The following is a 16161-nucleotide window of genomic DNA, read 5'->3' as shown; positions in this document are numbered from 1 at the left end:
GGGAGAGAGGGTGAGGCGAGGGAGGAGGATGAATGAGAGACGTGGAAAGAGAGATAGCATGAAAGGGAGAGAGGGATAAAAAGATGTCAAATTGGTCATGATGGGGAAGAAAGTGAAAGAGAGTGTAACCTGTAGTTCCAGGGTTGGTCTCGTTGCTATTTAATATTTATAATTAAAAATCTTGTTAATTGACGGTGAATTTAAATATTGAGCTAATTTTGAGTAGGCCGCAGTGAGATTTGAACCCAAAATTCCTGGTTACTAGACCAGTGCTATGGAGCCACCTGCCCTGGGCTGTGGGTCATTCCCCAGTTAGTGCTGTGTGTTTGAAGAATGAGGAGGGGTCAGTGAAACGCTCAGATTGTGTCTCATCCCCCAGACTCCTGCCTCCCTCTCTTCAATATTCACTTCTCAACATCGATATATCGGGTCTTTCACGTAGTAAAACATCCCAAGGCAACTCAGTCACACTCTGCCTCAATCTCTCTGTCTCTCTGTCTCTCTCAATCTCACTCTCTTTCTTTCTGTCTCTCACCTTCTCACTCTGTCCCTCGAGGGGGGAAGGTAGAGCGGGGGATGGGGAGAGAGCGGGGGAATGGGAGAGAGAGGGGGCAATGGGAGAGGTGGGGAGGGGGAGAGTCTGATGGGAAAGGGGAGAGCGAGAGCGAGGGAAGGAGGGAAAGGGATGAGGGAGGGGAGTGGAGACAGAGGAGGCGAGAGAGAAGGAGAGGCAGGCGAGAGAGAGGAGGGGAGAAAATGAAAAGGAAGAGGGGAAGGAATGAGTGAGAGGGGAAGGGGAGACAGAGGGAGGAAGAAAGAGGGGCAGGGAAGAGAGAGGGGTGGAAAGCTTGGAAGGGGGGGAGAGAGAGGGGAAGGTGTGTGAGAGAGGGAAGGGGATAGAGCTTAAGGGGAGAGAAAGGGGAAGGTGTGTGAGAGAGGGGAGGGGATAGAGCTTAAGGGGAGAGAAAGGAGAAGGAGTGAGAGAGATGGGGAAGGGGAGATAGAGAGGAAGAGAAAGGGGAAATGGAGAGAGAGTGGGAATGGGGAAGGAGGGCAGGAAAGAGAGGGGATGGGAGAGAGAAAGGGCAGAGGGGTTGAGAGAGTGGGGGAGTGGATAGAGAGAGGGAAGAAAATGAAATTAGAGCGGGAAGGGGAGAGAGGGGAAGAGGGGGAGATCGAGAGTGGAAGGGGAGAGAGAGTGTGAGGGAAGAGAGAGGGGGAAGGAGTGAAAGAGAGGGGAGGGAAGTGTAGACAGGGAGGAAGAGAGAGGGGAAAGGAAGAGAGAGAGGGGAAGGGAAAGAGAGGGAGGGGAAGGGGAGAGAGAGTGTGGAAGATGAGAGAGAGTGTGAGGGAAGAGAGAGGGGGAAGGAGTGAGAGAGAGGGGGAGAGGAGAGAGAGGGAGAAGAAACATAGAAATATAGAAAATAGGTGCAGGAGTAGGCCATTCGGCCCTTTGAGCCTGCACCTCCATTCGATAAGATCATGGTTGATCATTCCCTCAGTACCCCTTTCCTGCTTTCTCTCCATATCCTTTGATCCCTTTAGCCGTAAGGGCCATATCTAACTCCCTCTTGAATATATCCAATGAACTGGCCTCAACAACTCTCTGCGGCAGGGAACTCCACAGGTTAACAACTCTCTGAGTGAAGAAGTTTCTCCTCATCTCAGTCCTAAATGGCCTACCCCTTATCCTAAAACTGTATCCCCTGATTCTGGACTTCCCCAACATCGTGATCAATCGACCCGCATCTAACCTGTCCAGTCCCATCAGAATCTTGTATGTTTCTTTGAGATCCACTCTCATCCTTCGAAACTCAAATAAATAAAGGCCCAGTTGATCTAGTCTCTCCTCATATGTCAGTGCAGTCATCCCGGGAATCAGTCTTGGAGCTGTTTAATATTTATAATTAAAACTCCTGTTAATTGACAATGAACTTAAATACTGAGCTAACTTTGAGTAGGCCCAGTGAGATTTGAACCCACGACCCTTCGTTTACTAGACCAGTGCTCTAACCCCTGAGCTATGGAGCCACCTGCCTTGGGCTGTGGGAGAGTGCTCTGTGTTTGAAGAATGAGGAGGGGTCAGTGAATCGCTCAGATTGTGTCTCATCCCCCAGACTCCTGCCTCCGTCTCTTCAATATTCGTCTCTCAACATCGATATATCGGGTCTTTCACGTCGTAAAACATCCCAAGGCAACTCAGTCACACTCTGCCTCAATCTCTCTTTCTCTCTTTCTTTCTGTCTCTCACCTTCACACTCTGTTTCTCAAGGGGGGAAGGTAGAGCGGGGGAAGGGGAGAGAGGAAGAAGGGAGAGAGGGGGGAATGGGAGAGAGAGGGGGGAATGGGAGAGGTGGGGAGGGGGAGAGTCTGATGGGGAAGGGGAGAGCGAGAGCAAGGGAAGGAGGGAAAGGGAGGAGGGAGGGGAGTGGAGACAGGGGAGGGCAGGAAGAAGGGGAGGGAGGCCAGAGAGAGGAGGGGAGAAAATGAAAAGGAAGAGGGGAAGGAATGAGTGAGAGGGGAAGGGGAGAGTTAGGGAAGAAGGGGAGAGAGTGAGGGAGAAGGCGAGTGAGAGACGGGGAAGAGGAGAGAGAGGGAGGGTAAAGAGTTGGAAATAGAGGGGAAGGAGAAGGAGAGAGGGGTCGGTATGAGAGAGAGAGGGGAAGGGGAGAGAGAGGGAGGAAGAAAAAGGGGCAGGGGAGAGAGAGGGGGGAAGGTGAAAGAGAGGTTAAGGGGAGAGAGAGGGAAGGAGAGAGAGAGGGGAAGGGGTGAGAGGGGGAAAGAGAGAGGGTGAGGGGAGAGTGTTGGAAGGGAGAGTCATTGAAAGCAGCTATGCAGGTGCAGCAAACAGTTAGGAAGGCAAATGGTACGTTGGCATTCATTGCAAGAGGGTTTGAGTACAGGAGCAAGGATGTCTTACTCCAGTTATACAGGACCTTGGTGAGACCACACCTGGAGTATTGTGTACAGTTTTGGTCTCCTTACCTAAGGAAGGATATACTTGCCATGGAAGGAGTGCAGCGAAGGTTCACCAGACTGATTCCTGGGATGGCAGGACTGTGGTATGAGGAGAGATTGGGTCGACTGGGCCTGTATTCACTGGAGTTTAGAAGAATGAGAGGGGATCTGATTGAAACGTATAAAATTCTGACGGGGTTGGACAGACTGGATGTGGGGAGGATGTTTCCCCGGGGGCTGGGAAGTCTAGAACAAGGGTCACACAGTCTCAGGATACGGGGTAGGAAATTTAGGAGCGAGATGAGGAGAAATGTTTTCACTCAGAGGGTGGTGAACCTGTGGAATTCTCTACCACAGAAGGCTGTGGAGACCAAGTCACTGAATATATTTAAGAGGGAGACAGATAGATTTCTAGACACAAAAGGCATCAAGGGGTATGGGGAGAAAGCGGGAATATGGTGTTGGGATAGAGGGCCAGCCATGATCATATTGAATGGTGGTGCAGGCTCGAAGGGCCGAATGGCCTGCTCCTGCTCCCATTTTCTATGTTTCTATGTTTCTATGAATGAGTGAGAGATGGGGAAAGCGAGATAGCTAAAAAGATGTCTAACAGGTCACGATGGGTAAGGGGGAAAGACGAGAAGTGAGCCTTTTGTTCCGGGATCAGTCTCAGAACTGTTTAATATTGTAATACTTATAAAACCCTTGTTAATTGACGGCAAATTTAAATACTCAACTAATTTTGAGTGAACCCCAGTGAGATTTGAAATCAGGACCGCTGGTTTACGAGACCAGTGCTATAACCCCTGAGCTATGGAGCCACCTGCTCTGAAAAAGACAGGGGAAGGAGCTGGAAAGAGAGGGGAAGGGAAAAGAGAGAGTGGAAGGAGTGAGAGAGAGGGGGAAGGGGAGAGAGTGGGGAAGGAGTGAGAGAGTGGAGGGAAAAGAGAGGGAAGGGAAGCGGAGAGGGAGTGTGGAAGGAGTGAGAGAATAGGGAAGGGGAGAGAGATGCGTTGGCAAGAGAGGGAGGAGGCAGGGGAGAGAGAAGGGGAGAAGGGGAGAATCTAAAAAGAAAGGAGGGAGGGGAAGGAGACAGAGGCACAAAGACATTTGGAAGGGTGCGAGGGGAGCCTGTTGTTCCAGGTTTGGTCTCAGAGCTGTATAGTATTTATAATTAAAGCCCCAGTTAATTGACAGTGAATTTTGAGTAAGCCCCAGGGAGATTTGAACTCACAACCCCTGGTTTACAAGACCAGTGCTCTAACCCCTGAGCTATGGAGCCACCTGCTTTGGGCAAGACAGTCGAAGGAGCAGGAAAGAGAGGGGAAGGGAAAAGAGATCGCGGAAGGAGTGAGCGAGAGGGGCAGGAGAGCAAGGGAGGGGGCAGGGGAGAGAGAAAGGGAGGGGAGAGAGAGGGAGATCGGGAAAGTGAGGTAGGGGAAGGCGAGAGAGTGGGGAAGGGAGGGAGAGAGGGTGGGGAAGGGAGTTGGGGAAGGTGAAAGAGAGGTTCAGAGGAGTGATGTGGAAGGAGTGAGAGAGAGTGGGGGAAGGGGAGAGACGGGAATGGGAGAAAGTTGGGAAAGAGAGTGAGGGACGAGACAGGGGAGAGAGAAAGGGGAAGGGTAGAGAGAGGGAGAAGGGGAGAATCTGAAATGAAAGGGAAAAGAGAGAGGAGGGAGAGGAGCAGAGAGGGAGGAGGGAGAGAGGGTGAGGCGAGGGAGGGGGATGAATGAGAGACGTGGAAAGAGAAATAGCGGGAAAGGGAGAGAGGGATAAAAAGATGTAGAACTGGTCATGATGGGGAAGAAAGAGAGAGAGAGTGTAGCCTGCAGTTCCAGGGTTGGTCTCGGGGCTATTTAATATTTATAATTAAACATTTGGTTAATTGACAGTGATCCCTGAGCAAAGGAGCTACCTGCTGTGGGAAAGACAGGGTAAGGGATCAGTGGAAGGTGTGAGAGAGAGGGGAGGTTGGGGGTGAGAGAAAGATGACAGGAAATGGAACATGAGACTGACATGGCAACAGAGTTGGGTAGTGAAAGGTGAATGAATGAGAGACAGATATTTAAATACTGAGTTAGTTTTGAGTAGGCCCCAGTGAGATTTGAACCCACAACCTCTGGTTTACTAGACCAGTGCTCTAACCCCTGAGCTATGGAACCACCAGCTCTGGGCTGTGGGTCATTCCCCAATTAGTGCTGTGTGTTTGAAAAATGAGGAGGGGTCAGTGAAACGCTCAGATTGTGTCTCATCCCCCAGACTCCTGCCTCCGTCTCTTCAATATTCGCCTCTCAACATCGATATATCGGGTCTTTCACGTCGTAAAACATCCCAAGGCAACTCAGTCACACTCTGTCCCAATCTCTCTGTCTCTCAATCTCTCTCAATCTCACTCTCTTTCTTTCTGTCTCTCACCTTCTCACTCTGTCTCTCGAGGGGGGAGGGTAGAGCTGGGGAAGGGGAGAGAGGGAGAAGGGGAGAGAGAGGGGGGGAATGGGAGAGAGAGGGGGGCAATGGGAGAGGTGGGGAGGGGGAGAGTCTGATGGGAAAGGGGAGAGCGAGAGTGAGGGAAGGAGGGAAAGGGATGAGGGAGGGGAGTGGAGACAGGGGAGGCGAGGGAGAAGGAGAGGGAGGGAAGAGAGAGAGGAGGGGAGAAAATGAAAAGGAAGAGGGGAAGGAGTGAGTGAGAGGGGAAGGGGAGAGAGGGGTGGAAAGGGAAAAGAGAGGTAAGGAGTGAGAGAGAGAGTCATTGAAAGCAGCCATGCCGGTGCAGCAAGCAGTTCGGAAGGCAAATGGTACGTGGGCCTTCATTGCAAGAGGATCTGAGTTCAGGAGCAAGGATGTCTTACTCCAGTTATACAGGGCCTTGGTGAGACCACACCTGGAGTATTGTGTGCAGTTTTGGTCTCCTGACCGAAAGAGATGTACAACAGGATGTGATGGGGAAGGCGGAAAGATGAGAGGTTTTTTGTTTCAGGGTCGGTCTCAGAACTGTTTAATATTATAATACTTATAAAGCCTTTGTCAATTGACAGCGAAGGTAAATACTGAGCTACTTTTGATTAGGCCTCAGTAAGATTTGATCCCATGACCACTGGTTTTGCAAGACCAGTGCTTTAACCCCTGAGCTATGGAGCCACCAGCTTTGGGAAAGCCAGGGGAAGGAGCAGGAAAGAGAGGGGAAGGGAAAAGAGAGTGTGGAAGGAGTGAGAGAGAAGGGGAAGGGGAGAGAGAGGGGAAGGGGAGAGAGAGTGTGGAAGGAGCAAGAGAGAATAGCGAAGGGGAGAAAATGCGAAGGAAAGAGAGAGAGGAGGCAGGGGAGAGAGAGGGAGATGGGGAGAATCTGAAAAGAAAGGAGGGAGGGGATAGAGGCAGAGAGTGATTTGGAAGGGGAGAGAGAGTCGGGTGTGAGGGGAGCCTGTTGTTCCAGGGTCAGTCTCAGAGCTGTTTAATATTTACAATTAAAGCTCCTGTTAATTGACGGTGAATTTAAATGCTAAACTAATTTTGAGTAGGCCCCACTGAGATTTGAACTCACGACCACTGGTTTAATAGATCAGTGCTCTAACCCCTGAGCTATGGAGTCACCTGCTTTAGAAAAGACAGGGGAAGGAGCAGGAAAGAGAGGAAGGGAAAAGAGAGAGTGGAAGGAATGAGAGAGAGAGGGAAGGGGAAAGAAAGAGAGGAAGGAGTGAGAGAGAGGGGAAGTGGAGAGAGATGGGAAGGCGATAATCTAAAAAGAAAGGGAAAAGAGAGAGAGAGAGGAGGAGGAAGAGAGGGGAGGAAAGAGACAGGAGGGGAGGGAAGAGGGAGAGTGAAAAGGCAGAGGGGGAAGGGGAGAGATGGGGGAGAGAGTGGGTAGCGGAGAGAGGGCCAGGGAGAGAGGGAAGATGGAGGAGTGCGGAGAGAAAGGGGAAGGAGTGCGGAGAGAATGAAAGTAGAGAGGGAAGGGGAGAGAGGGGAAATAGGTGAGAGAGAGAGGGGAAGGGGAAAGCAAGAGAGGGAAGGAGTGAGAGAAAGGGGGGAAGGGAAAGAGAGGAAGGGGAGAGAGTGTGTGGAAGGAGAGAGAGAGGGGGAAGGAGTGAGAGAGAGGGGAAGGGGAGAGTGGGGGAAGGAGAGAAGGTGAGGCGAGGGAGGGAGAAGGGGGGGAAGAGGGGAATGAGTGAGCGACGGGGAAAGCAAGATAGCGGGAAAAAGATGTAGAACAGGTCGTGATGGGGAAGGGAGAGAGAGTGCAAGAGAGACAAGAATCTGCTGTTTTACGGTCAGTCTCGGAGCTGTTTAATATTTATAATAAAGGCTGTTATTAATTGACAGTAAATTTAAATACTGAACTAATTTTGAGTAGGCCCCAGTGAGATTTGAACCCACCATCTCTCTCTTTCCTCCCCTCCCACCCCTCTCTCCTCTCTGTTTTCCCTTTCTTTTCAGATTTTCCCATTCTCTCTCTCTCTCCCCTTCCTTTCTCTCGCCCCTGCCTCCTCCCTCGCTCTTTTGTCTTCACATCTCTCTCCCCTTCCCCTCTCTCTCTCTCTCACTCATTCCCTCTCTCTCCCCTTCCCTCTCTCCCTCCGTTCCACACTCTCTCTCCCCTTCCCCACACTCTCACACTCGTTCCCACTCTCTCTCACTCATTCCCTCTCTCTCCCCTTCCCCTCTCTCTCTCTCTCTCACTCATTCCCTCTCTCTCCCCTTCCCTCTCTCACTCCTTCCCCCACTCTCTCTCCCCTTCCCCACTCTCTCTCACTCCTTCCCCCTATCTCTCACTCATTCCACTCTCTCTTTTCCCTTCCTCTCTCTTTCCTGCTCCTTCCACTGTCTTGCCCAAAGCACGTGGCTCCATAGCTCAGGGGTTAGAGCACTGGTCTAGTAAACCAGGGGTCGTGAGTTCAAATTCAAAATTAGCTCAGTATTTAAATTCACCATCAATTAACAAAGGTTATAAATATTAAACAACTCTGCAACTGACCCTGGAATAACAAGCTTGTTTTCCCATCATGACATGTTCCACATCTTTTACCCTGTCTCTCACTCATTCCCCTCTCCCCCCTTCCCCCAACCTCACCTCACCCTCTCTCTCTCCGCTCCCCTCACTTTTCCTTTTCATTTCAGATTCTCTCCTCTCCTCCCTCTCTCTTTCCCAACTTTCTCCCATTCCCGTCTCTCCCCTTTCCTCACTCTCTCACTCCTTCCCCTCCCTCTCTTTCCCCTTCCCTTCTCTCTGTAAAGTCCTGTCCCCTCAGTACAGATTCACACGAGGCGTGTAGTGAAGTCAAGGTCACTCTGGACCTGCACCTTTCTATCACAGCTCTGGAATGCTGCACTTGCCTGAGACCTGTCCTTATATACCTGTCCCTTGCAAGTGCACCCCTGGTGGTAAGGTATGCTGGTGGTTACAGGTCATATCTTATTACAGTCATGTATAGCATGTTAGGATACAGTTATATATAATAATGTAAGATACATGACATTGGGGAAGGGAGTTGAGCAAGGTGAAAGAGAGGTGAAGATGAGTGATGGGGAAGTAGTGAGAGAGAGGGGTGGGGGGAAGGGGAGGGATGGGAATGGGAGAAAGTTGGGAAAGAGAGTGAGGGAGGAGGCAGGGGAGAGAGAAAGGGGAAGGGTAGAGAGAGGGAGAAGGGGAGAATCTGAAATGAAAGGGAAAAGAGAGAGGAGGGAGGGGAGCAGAGAGGGAGGAGGGAGGGAGGGTGAGGCGAGGGAGGGGGAAGGGGGGAGAGGGGAATGAGTGAGAGACGTGGAAAGAGAGATCGCGGGAAAGGGAGAGAGGGGTAAAAAGATGCAGAACTGGGGAAGAAAGAGAGAGATTTGGAAATGGAGAGAGAGTGTAGCCTGTTGTTCCAGGGTCAGTCTCGGAGCTGTTTAATACTTACAATTAAATCCCTTGTTAATTGACGGTGAATTTAAATACTGAGCTAATTTTGAGTCATCCTGCAGCCTCATAGCATCCTCCTCACAGCTCACACCGCCAGCCAGTTTAGTGTCATCTGCAAACTTGGAGATATTACACTCAATCCCTTCATCTAAATCATTAATGTATATTGTAAATAGCTGGGGTCCCAGCACTGAGCCCTGCGGCACTCCTGCCATTCTGAAAAGGACCCGTTTATTCCCGACTCTAAATCCTGTCTGCCAACCAGTTCTCTATCCACGTCAATGGAAGGAGTGAGGGAGAGGGGGAAGGGAAGACAGGGAGGAAGAGAGAGGGGAAGGGGAGAGAGAGTGGGGGAGGGGAGGAATGAGAGGGGACGGGAGAGGGAAAGGGAGAGTGAAAAGACAGAGGGGGTGAGAGAGTGGATAGTGGAGAGGGGAGGAGGGGATAGAGAGAGGGAAGATAGAGGAGGAAGGAGAGAGAGGAGAAGGAATGGGGAGAGAATCAAATTACAGAGGGAAGGGGAGAGAGGGGAAGACAGAGAGAGTGGAAGGGAAGACAGAGGGGGAAGGGGTGAGAGAGGGGAAGGAGTGAGAGAGGGGAAGGAGTGAGAGAGAGAGAAGGGGAGAATCTGAAAAGAAAAATACAGAGAGGGGAAGGGGAAAGAGAGGGAGGGGAAGGAGTGAGAAAGTGAGGAAAGGGGAGAGACGGGAATGGGAGAAAGTTGGGAAAGAGAGAGGGAGGAGAGGAGAGAATCTGAAATGAAAAGGAAAAGTGAGGGGAGCGGAGAGGGAGGAGGGAGAGGTGAGATTGGGGGAAAGGGGGAGAGCGGAATGAGTGTGAGGCAGGGGGAAAAAATGCAGAACAGGTTGTGATGTGGAAGCAAGCTTGTTATTTCAGGGTTGGTTGCAGAGCTGTTTAATATTTATAACCTTTGTTAACTGACTGTGAATTTAAATACTGAGCTAATTTTGAGTAGGCCCCAGTAAGATTTGAACTCACGACCCCTGGTTTACGAGACCAGTGCTCCAACCCCTGAGCTATGGAGCCACCTGCTCTGGAACTGACAGGGGAAGGAGTAGGAAAGAGAGAGGAAGGGAAAAGAGAGACTGGAATGAGTGAGAGAGAGTGGGAAGGAGTGTGAGAGAGTGGGGAACGGAGGGAGAGAGGGAAGGGGACAGAGAGGGAATGAGTGAGAGAGAGAGAGAGGGGAAGGGGAGATAGAGATGTGAAGGCAAAAGAGCGAGGGAGGAGGCAGGGGTGAGAGAAAGGAAGGGGAGAGAGAGGGAGAAGGGGAGAATCTGAAAAGAAAGGGAAAAGAGAGCGAGAGAGGAGGGTGGGGTGGGAGGGGAGGAAAGAGAGAGTGAAAAGGCAGAGAGGGAAGGAGCGAGAGGAGAGAGTAGGTAGTAGAGAGAGGGGGAGGTGAGAGTGAGAGAAGATAGAGGAGGAACGAGAGAGAGAACGAAAGTAGAGAGGGAAGGGGAGAGAGGGGAAGGAGAGAGAGAGGAATGAGTGAGAGAGAGGGGGAAAGATTGAGGGGGAAGAGGAGAGAGGTGAAGAGAGGGGAATGAGTGAGAGATGGGGAAAGCGAGATCGCAGGAAAGGGAGAGAGTGGTAAAAAGATGTAGAACGGGGAACAAAGAAACTTTTGTATTACAGTCAGTCTCAGAGGTGTTTCATATTTATAACGAAACCCTTTGTTAATTGACAGTGAATTTAAATACTGAACTAATTTTGAGTAGGCCCCAGTGAGATTTGAACCTACGACCCCTGGTTTACTAGACCAGTGCTCTAACCCCTGAGCTATGGAGCCATCTGCCCTGGGTTGTGGGTCATTCCCCAGTTAGTGCTGTGTGTTTGAAGAATGAGGAGGGGTCAGTGAAACGATCATATTGAATGGTGGTGCAGGCTCGAAGGGCCGAATGGCCGACTCCTGCTCCTCGTTTTGATGTTTCTATGAATGAGTGAGAGACGGGTAAAGTGAGATAACTAAAAAGATGTAGAACAGGACATGATGGGGAAGCTGGAAAGAAAAGAAGGGAACTTTTTGTTCCAAGGATGGTCTTGGAACTGTTATAATATTCTAACACTTCCACACCCTTGTCAATTGACAGTGAATTTAAATGCTAAGTTAATTTTGATTGGCCCCAGTGAGATTTGAACTCACGACCCCTGGTTTACAAGACCAGTGCTCTAACCGCTGAGCTATGGAGCCACCTGTGCAGCTAAAGACAGTGGAAGGAGCAGGAAAGAGAGGGGAAGGGAAAAGAGAGAGTGGAAGGAGTGAGAGAGAGGGGAAGGAGTGAGTGAGTGAGAGGGGAGGGGGAGAGTGTGGGAGAGGAAGAGGAGAGATTGGGAGAGGAAGGGGAGAGAGAGAGAGGAGAAGGGGAGAGAGGGGAAGGGGAAAGAGTGGGAGGGGAAGGGGAGAGAGAGTGTGGAAGGGAGGGAGAGAGGCGAAGGAGTGAGGGAGATGGGGAAGATGATAGAGAGGTTAAGAGGAGTGATGGTGAAGGAGTGAGAGAGAGGAGAAGGGGAGAGATGGGAAGGGGAGAGAGGCGAAGGAGAGGATCTGAAAGTAAAGGGAAAAGAGAGAGAGAGAGGAGGGAGAGAGGGTGTAGCGAGGGAGGGGGGAATGAGTGAGAGACGGGGAAAGCGAGATCGTGGGAAAGGGAGAGAGGGGTAAAAAAATGTAGAACGCGTCGTGATGGGGAAGGGAGAGAGAACCTGTTGTTCGAGGGTTGATCTCAGAGCTGTTTAATATTTATAATTAAAGCACTTGTTAATTGACAGTAAATTTAAATATCGATCTAATTTTGAGTAGGCCCCAGTGAGATTTGAACCCACAACCCCTGGTTTACAAGACCAATGCTCTAACCCCTGAGCTATGGAGCCACATGTTTTAAAAAAGACAGGAGAAGGAGCATGAAAGAGTGGGGAAGGAAAAAGAGAGAGTGGAAGCAGTGAGAGAGGGGGGGAATGGGAGAGAGTGGGGAAGGGGAGAGAGAGAGAAACGGGGAGGGGAAAGAGGGATAAGGAACCGGTAGACAGAGAGTGGATGGGGAGAGAGAGGCGGAAGGGGAGAGAGTGGGGAATGAGCAAAAGAGAGGGGGAAGGGGAGACTGGGATGAAGTAAGTGGGGCAAGGGAGAGAGAGCGGAGGAAGGGGAAAGAGAGCTTAAGGGGAGAGAGAGGGAATGTGAGAAAGGTTGGAGCACGGAAGGGACTGAGAGAGAGGGAGAAGGGGAGACAGGGAGGAAGAGAGAGGGGAAGGGGAGAGAGAAAGGGGGTGGGGAAAGAGAGGGAGGTGACGGAGAGCAAGTGTGTGGAATGGGGGAGAGAGAGGAAGAGGAGAAATGGGAAGGAGCGAGAGAGAGAAGGGGAAAAGAGAGAGAGAGAGGAGATAAAGTGGGCGAGTGATGCGGCAGAAAGAGGGAAGATAGTGGGTCGGGGAGAGGATAATGAATGAGAGTCAGATATTTAAATATTTAATTTTGAGAAGGCCCAATGAGATTTGAACCACATGCTCTGGGAAAGATCAGGGAAGGAGCAGGAAAGGGAAAAGAGAGAGGGGAAGGAATGGGGAGAGAGTGAAAGGAGAAAGGGAAGGGGAGAGAGGGGAAAGAGGTGAGAGAGAGAGAGGGGAAGGAGTTAGAGAGAGGGGAGGGAAGTGGAGACTGGGAGGAAGAGAGAGGGGAAGGGGAGAGAGGTGGGAGGGAGGGGAAAGAGAGGGAGGGGAAGGGGAGAGAGAGTATGGAAGGGGAGAGAGAGGGTGAGGGGAGAGAGAGGGGGAGGGGAGAGAGAGGGAGGGGGAGGGGAGAGAGAGGGAGAAGAAACATAGAAACATAGAAACAAAGACAATAGGTGCAGGAGTAGGCCATTCGGCCCTTCGAGCCTGCACCACCATTCAAAAAGATCATGGCTAATTATTCCCTCAGTATCCCTTTCCTGCTTTCTCTCCATACACCTTCATCCCTTTAGCAGTAAGGGCCATATCTAACTCCTTCTTAAATATATCCAATGAACTGGCCTCAACAACTCTCTGTGGCAGGGAATTCCACAGGTTAACAACTCTCTGAGTGAAGAAGTTTCTCCTCATCTCAGTCCTAAATGGCTTACCCCTTATCCTTAGACTGTGTCCCCTGGTTCTGGACTTCCCCAACATCGGGAACGTTCTAATCGCATCTAACCTGTCTCGTCCCGTCAGAATCTCATACGTTTCTATGAGATCCCCTCTCATCCTTCTAAACTCCAGTGAATAAAGGCCCAGTTGCTCCAGTCTCTCCTCATATATCAGTCCAGCCATCCCGGGAATCAGTCTGGTGAACCTTCGCTGCACTCCCTCAATAGCAAGAATGTCCTTCCTCAGATTAGGAGACCAAAACTGAACACAATATTCCAAGTGTGGCCTCACCAAGGCCCTGTACAACTGCAGTAAGACCTCCCTGCTCCTATACTCAAATCACCGAGCCATGAAGGCCAACATACCATTTGCCTTCTTCACCGCCTGCTGTACCTGCATGCCAACTTTCAATGACTGATGTACCATGACACCCAGGTCTCGTTGCACCTCCCCCTTTTCTTAGCCTGCCGCCATTCAGATAATATTCTGTCTTTGTGTTTTTTCCCCCAAACTGGATAACCTCACATTTATCCACATTATACTGCATCTGCCATGCATTTGCCCACTCACCTAACCTGTCCAAGTCACCCTGCAGCCTCATAGTGTCCTCCTCACAGCTCACACATCCACCCAGCTTAGTGTCATCTGCAAACTTGGAGATATTACACTCAATTCTTTCATCTCAATCGTTAATGTATATTGTAAATAGCTGGGGTCCCAGCACTGAGCCCTGCGGCACTCCACTAGTCACTGCCTGCCATTCTGAAAAGGACCTGTTTATCCCGACTCTCTGCTTCCTGTCTGCCAAGCAGTTCTCTATCCACGTCAGTACATTACCCCCAATACCATGTACTTTGATTTTGCACACCAATCTCTTCTGTGGGACATTGTCAAAAGCCTTTTGAAAGTCCAAATACACCACATGCACTGGTTCTCCCTTGTCCACTCTGCTAGTTACATCCTCAAAAAATTCCAGAAGATTTGTCAAGCATGATTTCCCTTTCATAAATCCATGCTGACTTGGACCGATCCTGTCACTGCTTTCCAAATGTGCTGTTATTTCATCCTTAATAATTGATTCCAACATTTTCCCCACTACTGATGAAGGAGTGAGAGAGAGGGGAAGGGGAGAGAGAGGGGGAAGGAGCGAGGCTGTGACAAGGGAAGGGGGAAGGAGGGAGAGTGGAATGAGTGAGAGATGGGGAAAGTGAGATAGCAGGAAAGGGAGGGAGGGGTAAAAAGATGTAGAATGGGTTGTGAGGGGGAAGGGTGACAGAGATTTGGAAGGGGAGAGAGTGTGTGAGATAGACAAGAAGAGGAGAGAGGGGAACCAGTTTTTCCAGGGTCAGTCTCGGAGATGATTAATATTTATAATTAAAGCTGCTTTTAATTGACGGTGAATTTAACAACTGAGCTTATTTGCGTAGGCCCCAGTGAGATTTAAACCCACGACCCCAGGTTTACTAGACCAGTACTCTAACCCCTGAGCTATGGAGCAACCTACCCTGGGAAAGACAGGGGAAGGAGCAGGAAAGAGAGGGGAAGGGAAAAGAGAGAGTGGCAGGAGTGAGAGAGAGGGGGAAGGGAAGAGAGAGAGAGGGGAAGGGGAGAGAGAGTGGAAGGAGTGAGAGAGAGAGAGGTGAAAGGGAGAGAAGGAGAGGAAGGGGAGAGAGGGAGGGCAAGGAGTGAGAGAGGGGGGGAAGTTGAAAGAGAGGTTAAGAGGAGGATGGGGAAGGAGCGAGAGAGAGAGGGGAAGGGGAGAAAGTAGGGAAAGAGAGAGAGGGAGGAGGCAGGGGAAGGGAACAGAGAGGAAGAAGGGGAAAATCTGAAAGGAAAGGGAAAAGAGAGAGGAGAAAGGGGAGGGGAATGAGTGAGAGACATGGAAAGGAAAGGGAGAGAGAGATTTGGAAGGGGAGAGAGAGTGCAAGAGAGACGAGAACAGGAGAGGGGGTCCTGTTGTTCCAGGGTCAGTCTCGTAGTTGTTTATTATTTAGAAATAAAACCCTTGTTATTTAAATACTAAATTAATTATGCAAAGGCCCCATTGAGATTTGAACCCACGACCCCTGATTTACAAAACAAGTACTCTAACCCCTGAGCTATGGAGCCACCTATTCGGTGAAAGAACGGGGAAGGAGCAGGAAAGGGAGGGAAAGGGAAAAGAGAGAGTGGAAGGAGTGAGAGAGGGGGAAGGGGAGAGAGGAATGGGAGAGAGAGGGGGGAGGGCAGAGAGAGGGAGGAGAAGGGGAGAGAGAGGTGAAGGAGAGGGGGGGAGAGAGGGGGAATGAGTGAGACAGGGGAGAGAGCGGAAGGGACTGAGAGAGAGGGGGAAGAGGGTGACAGGCAGGAAGAGAGAGTAGAAGGGGAGAGAGAAAGTTGGTGGGGCAATATAGAAACATAGAAACATAGAAAATAGGTGCAGGAGTAGGCCATTCGGCCCTTCGAGCCTGCACCGCCATTCAATGTGATCATGGCTGATCATTCACCTCAGTACCCCTTTCCTGCTTTCTCTCCATACCCCTTGATCCCTTTAGCCGTAAGGGCCATATCTAACTCCCTCTTGAATATATCCAATGAACTGGCATCAACAACTCTCTGCGGTAGAGAATTCCACAGGTTAACAACTCTCTGAGTGAAGAAGATTCTCCTCATCTCAGTCCTAAATGGCCTACCCCTTATCCTAAGATTGTGTCCCCTGGTTCTGGACTTCCCCAACATCGGGAACATTCTTCCCGCATCTAACCTGTCCAGTCCCGTCAGAAACTTATATGTTTCTCTGAGATCCCCTCTCATCCTTCGAAACTCCAGTGAATAAAGGCCCAGTTGATCCAGTCTGTCCTCATATGACAGTCCAGCCATCCCGGGAATCAGTCTGGTGAACCTTCGCTGCACTCCCTCAATAGCAAGAACGTCCTTCCTCAGATTAGGAGACCAAAACTGTACACAATACTCCAGGTGTGGTCTCACCAGGGCCCTGTATAACTGGAGTAAGACATCCTTGCTCCTGTTCTCAAACCCTCTTGCAATGAAGGCCAACGTACCATTTGCCGTCCGAACTGCTTGCTGCACCTGCATGTCTGCTTTCAATGACTCTCCCCTCCAACTCTCTCCCCTTCCCCCTCTCTCCTTCCCCCTCTCTCCCCTTCCCCCCTCTCTCTCACATCTTCCCCTCTCTCCATCTCCTTCCCCTCTAT

General features: G+C 50.6%; 7 non-coding genes across 7 annotated transcripts; all 7 read right to left on the bottom strand.

Moving 5' to 3' along the window:
- Positions 1-4167: 4167 nt before the first annotated feature.
- Positions 4168-4240, bottom strand: trnat-ugu (transfer RNA threonine (anticodon UGU)). Its single transcript has one exon. It is a non-coding gene; the product is annotated as a tRNA-Thr (tRNA).
- Positions 4241-5047: 807 nt separating this feature from the next.
- On the bottom strand, positions 5048-5120 carry trnat-agu (transfer RNA threonine (anticodon AGU)). Its single transcript has one exon. It is a non-coding gene; the product is annotated as a tRNA-Thr (tRNA).
- Positions 5121-6471: 1351 nt separating this feature from the next.
- On the bottom strand, positions 6472-6544 carry trnan-auu (transfer RNA asparagine (anticodon AUU)). Its single transcript has one exon. It is a non-coding gene; the product is annotated as a tRNA-Asn (tRNA).
- A 3281-nt stretch (positions 6545-9825) lies between these two features.
- Positions 9826-9898, bottom strand: trnat-cgu (transfer RNA threonine (anticodon CGU)). The gene has a single exon. It is a non-coding gene; the product is annotated as a tRNA-Thr (tRNA).
- Positions 9899-10588: 690 nt separating this feature from the next.
- Positions 10589-10661, bottom strand: trnat-agu (transfer RNA threonine (anticodon AGU)). The gene has a single exon. It is a non-coding gene; the product is annotated as a tRNA-Thr (tRNA).
- Positions 10662-10990: 329 nt separating this feature from the next.
- trnat-ugu (transfer RNA threonine (anticodon UGU)) lies at positions 10991-11063 on the bottom strand. The gene has a single exon. It is a non-coding gene; the product is annotated as a tRNA-Thr (tRNA).
- Positions 11064-11667: 604 nt separating this feature from the next.
- Positions 11668-11740, bottom strand: trnat-ugu (transfer RNA threonine (anticodon UGU)). The gene has a single exon. It is a non-coding gene; the product is annotated as a tRNA-Thr (tRNA).
- Between the last annotated feature and the right edge of the window lie 4421 nt (positions 11741-16161).

Source organism: Pristiophorus japonicus, unplaced genomic scaffold, assembly GCF_044704955.1.
Source record: "Pristiophorus japonicus isolate sPriJap1 unplaced genomic scaffold, sPriJap1.hap1 HAP1_SCAFFOLD_859, whole genome shotgun sequence".
Lineage (NCBI taxonomy): Eukaryota > Metazoa > Chordata > Chondrichthyes > Pristiophoridae > Pristiophorus > Pristiophorus japonicus.
Note: the sequence above shows the minus strand (reverse complement) of the source record. Positions and strands in the feature narration are given on the sequence as shown.